This window comes from Oncorhynchus gorbuscha, unplaced genomic scaffold, assembly GCF_021184085.1.
Source record: "Oncorhynchus gorbuscha isolate QuinsamMale2020 ecotype Even-year unplaced genomic scaffold, OgorEven_v1.0 Un_scaffold_10671, whole genome shotgun sequence".
Lineage (NCBI taxonomy): Eukaryota > Metazoa > Chordata > Actinopteri > Salmoniformes > Salmonidae > Oncorhynchus > Oncorhynchus gorbuscha.
The window spans coordinates 3,927-9,221 of NW_025753393.1; the positions used below are offsets into that span (position 1 = coordinate 3,927).

General features: G+C 41.6%; 1 pseudogene; it reads left to right on the forward strand.

Moving 5' to 3' along the window:
- The first annotated feature begins 257 nt into the window (after positions 1 to 257).
- LOC124030335 lies at positions 258 to 3,270 on the forward strand (annotated as a pseudogene).
- The last annotated feature ends 2,025 nt before the right edge of the window (positions 3,271 to 5,295 follow it).

Genomic DNA, 5,295 nt, shown 5'->3' on the forward strand with positions numbered 1-5,295 from the left:
TCTGAGTTTACCTGTCTGGATCAAGGGGCATTCTGGGACTTTGGTTAATACACTTTTTTTTGTTGTTGTGGTGATGCGTTTCGACCTCATCTTTTAAGTATCCTTTAGTATCCTTTTAAGCTGTACAGTGTCTCTGAATGATACCTAATTTACCCCTCCCATCTCCTTTCTCCCCAGCATGTCTCTAACTGTAATACAATATTACAAGGAACTATAAATATTACAATATTACAATGAACTCTCTTCTCTCCCTACAGTAACCATGTCCTAACGGAGGACATCATCTTCAGGGATGTAACACCCGGCAACCGTCTGGTCTCTAGGCGACTGCTGACCAAAACTAACCGCGCCCCTCGCTGGATGGAGAAGTACCTGCCGGTTACCATGGCCAGGCACGCCACATCATTGAGGATTCCATTGTGGACCCCAGAACAGAACCATGACAACGCTGACTTGGAACATCAGCCACGCACGAATGATGGTACGTGTGACCGACTGGGATTCGTACTGTGACTGTGCTAGCCTGCTGAGCTAAAGCCTTGGTATTAGCTCAGGGAGCCAACGCAAGTCTTCATCTTTGAATCTACACTACATGACCAAAAGTATGTGGACACCTGCATGTCCAACATCTCATTCCAAAATCATGTGCATGAATATGGAGTTGGTCCCCTCCCCTTTGCTGCTATAACAGCCTCCACTCTTCTGGGAAGGCTTTCCACTAGATGTTGGAACATTGCTGCTATAACAGCCTCCACTCTTCTGGGAAGGCTTTCCACTAGATGTTGGAACATTGCTGCTATGCCTCCACTCTTCTGGGAAGGCTTTCCACTGGAACATTGCTGCTATAACAGCCTCCACTCTTCTGGGAAGGCTTTCCACTAGATGTTGGAACATTGCTGCTACAACAGCCTCCACTCTTCTGGGAAGGCTTTTGATGGTGTTGAGGTCAGGGCTCTGTGCAGGCCAGTCAAGTTCTACCACACTGATCTCGATAAACCATTTCTGTATGGACCTCGCACGGGGGCATTGTCATGCTGAAACAGGATAGGGCCTTCCCCAAACTGTTGCCACAAAGTTGGAAGCTCAGAATCGTCTAGAATGTCATTGTATGCTGTAGCGTTAAGACTTCCCTTCGCTGGAACTAAGGGGCCTGAATCATGAAAAACAGCCACAGACCATTATTCCTCCTCCACCAAACTTTACAGTTGGCACTATGCATTGGGGCAGGTAGCGTTCTCCTGGCATCCGCCAAACACAGATTAGTCCGTCGGACTGTCAGATGGTGAAGAATGATTCATCACTCCAGAGAACCACTGTGAGAGTCCAATGGCGGCGAGCTTTACACCACTCGATGGTCGTTATTGCTCATGGTGATCTTAGGCTTGTATGCGGCTGCTCGGCCATGAAACCCATTTCATGAAGCTCCCGACGAACAGTTGTGCTGACGTTGCTTCCAGAGGCAGTTTGGAACTCAGTAGTGAGTGCAAAGAACGACAGACAAGTTTTAGTTCTGTGAACTTGTGTGGCCTACCACTTTGCAGCTGAGCCGTTGTTGCTCCTAGACGTTTCCACTTCACAATAACAGCACTTACAGTTGACCGGGGTCAGCTCTATCAGGGAAGATATTTGATGAACTGACTTGTTGGAAATGTGGCATCCTCTGACGGTGCCACGTTGAAAGGCACTGAGCTCTTCAGTAAGGCCATTCTACTGACAATGTTTGTCTATGGAGATTGCATGGCTGTGTGCTCAATTTTTATTAATTATTTAGATATTTTTTTTTCATGTATTATTGTTTTTACCTACACCTGTCGGCAACGTGTTTGGCGGAAATGGCCAAATCTACTAATTTGACGGAGTGTCCACGTACTTTTGCTCAGTGTATCTGAATTTGAGCAGTATTTCTCTGGTGGGAGTCCCCCTGAAGTCACTATGAAGACACGAACCAGTAGCTCTTAATACAATGTGGACCCCCAGGAAGATTAGCCAGCGTTCCGGCATTAGCGAATGGGCATCCTAATAAATCATGACTAATTACTGTTTATCTTCTACTCTGGCATTTGAAAAATATTCAGGCCTCTTGACATTTTCCCACATTTTGTTACAGTCTCATTCTAAAATGGATTCAATTGTTTTTTTTCAATCTACACACAATACCTCCATAATGACAAAGCAAAAAAACAGGTTTTTAGAAATTGTTACAAATGTTTTTCAAATTTTAAAAACGATCACATTTACATAAGTATTCAGACCCTTTACTCAGTACTTTGTTGAAGCACCTTTGGCAGTGATTACAACCTTAGGTTTGACGTTACAAGCTTGGCACACCTGTATTTGGGAGTTTCTCCTATTCTTCTCTGCAGATCCTGTCTAGGGTCTGAATATTTATGTAAAGTTATTTCTGTTTTATATTTTTGCAAAAATGTCTAAACCTGTTTTTCGCTTTGTCATTATGGGGTATATTGTGTGTAGATTGATGAGGAAAAGAACATTTAATCCATTAGAATAAGGCTGTAATGTTATACTCTCTGAATGCACTATTTTCACTGTACTTTTAGTCCTAATAAGGTCTATGCTTTGATTCCCCTGTCAGTCTGTGGAGGAGCGTTGTGAGTACAGAATTAACCCTGACAACACCAGCTGGACGGAGATTAACAGAGAGGCCTGGATCTCGTCTAACCTCTACGGGCTCTCCAGAGCTATACAGGTGTGTGTTTGGAGGGGGGGGGGGGTTTAAGGGCAAGTGGGAACTAAGTGGTACTGGAAGGGTGGGGTCCCTAGAAAGTTCCTGACTTGACAATCTTTCTACAGCCATGTATATAGCTAGGTAGCCATCTATAGTATGTAGCCATGTATAGTATATAGCCATGTATAGTATGTAGCCATGTATAGTATGTAGCCATGTATAGTATGTAGCCATGTATAGGATGTAGCCATGTATAGGATGTAGCCATGTATAGGATGTAGCCATGTATAGGATGTAGCCATGTATAGGATGTAGCCATGTATAGGATGTAGCCACGTATAGGATGTAGCCACGTATAGGATGTAGCCACGTATAGGATGTAGCCACGTATAGGATGTAGCCACGTATAGGATGTAGCCACGTATAGGATGTAGCCACGTATAGGATGTAGCCACGTATAGGATGTAGCCACGTATAGGATGTAGCCACGTATAGGATGTAGCCACGTATAGGATGTAGCCACGTATAGGATGTAGCCACGTATAGGATGTAGCCACGTATAGGATGTAGCCACGTATAGGATGTAGCCATGTAGCCACGTATAGGATGTAGCCATGTAGCCACGTATAGGATGTAGCCATGTAGCCATGTATGTATAGCATGTAGCCATGTATAGCCATGTAGCCATGTATAGTATGTAGCCATGTATAGCATATAGCCATGTATAGCATATAGCCATGTATAGCATGTAGCCATGTATAGCATGTAGCCATGTATAGCATGTAGCCATGCATGTAGCCATGTATGTAGCCATGTATGTAGCCATGCATGTAGCCATGTATAGCATGTAGCCATGTATGTAGCCATGTATGTAGCCATGTATGTAGCCGTGTATATAGCTATGTAGCCGTGTATGTCGCCGTGTATGTAGCTATGTAGCCATGTATGTAGCCATGCATATAGCTATGTAGCCATGCGTATAGCTATGTAGCCATGCGTATAGCTATGTAGCCATGCGTATAGCCATGTAGCCATGCGTATAGCCATGTAGCCATGCATGTAGCCATGCGTATAGCCATGTAGCCATGCATATAGCCATGTAGCCATGTAGCCATGTAGCCATGTATATAGCCATGTAGCCATGTATATAGCCATGCATGCATAGCTATGTAGCCATTAGCTATGTATGCGTATAGCTATGTAGCCATGCGTAGCCATGTAGCCATGCGTAGCCATGCATGCATAGCCATGTAGCCATGTATATAGCCATGTAGCCATGTATATAGCCATATAGCTATGTAGCCATGCGTATAGCTATGTAGCCATGCGTATAGCCATGTAGCCATGCGTATAGCCATGTAGCCATGCATATAGCTATGTAGCCATTCATATAGCTATGTAGCCATGCGTATAGCTAGGCATGTATGCCATGCGTATAGCTATGTAGCCATGCGTATAGCTTTATGGCTATGTAGCCATGCGTATAGCCATGTAGCCATGCGTATAATAATATGGCTAACAGCCATGTATATAAGCTATGTAATGTGTATATGGCCTAATGTAGCCATGTATATAAGCTATGTAGCCATGTATATAGCTAATGTAACCATGTATATGGCTAATGTAGCCATGTATATAGCTATGTAACCATGTATATAGCTATGTAACCATGTATGGCCCTATGTGTATGCATGTATATGGCTATGTATGTAATACATGTATATGGCTATGTATGTAGCCATGTATATAGCTAATAATGTAGCCATGTATATGGCCATGTATGTAGCCATGTATATAATACATGTATGTAGCCATGTATATAGCTTTATGGCTAATATGGCCATCATATATAAGCTATGTAGCCATGTAATAATATGCTATGTAGCCATGTATATAAGCTATGTAGCCATGTATATAGCTATGTAGCCATGTATATAGCTATGTAGCCATGTATATAGCTATGTAGCCATGTATATAGCTATGTAGCCATGTATATAGCTATGTAGCCATGTATATAGCTATGTATGTAGCCATGTATATAGCTATGTATGTAGCCATGTATATAGCTATGTATGTAGCCATGTATATAGCTATGTATGTAGCCATGTATATAGCTATGTATGTAGCCATGTATGTAGTATGTAGCCATGTATGTAGCCATGTATATAGCCATGTATGTAGCCATGTATATAGCTTTATGGCTATGTAGCCATGTATATAGCTATGTAGCCATGTATATAGCTGTATGGCTATGTAGCCATGTATGTAGCCATGTATGTAGCCATGTATGTAGCCATGTATGTAGCCATGTATGTAGCCATGTATGTAGCCATGTATATAGCTATATAGCAATATGTATATGTATGTATACATATAAAAGCCATGTAAATGTAATATGTATAAGGCTTTATGGCTATGTAATAATAATAATAGCTATGTAATAATAATATATAACTAATAATAAATATATATAGCTATGTATGTAATAATATAGCTATGTAATATGTATATAGCTATGTAATACATGTATATAGCCTAATAATGACCATGTATATGGCTAATGTATTATGTATAGCTATGTAATACAATATAATATGTATGTAGCCATG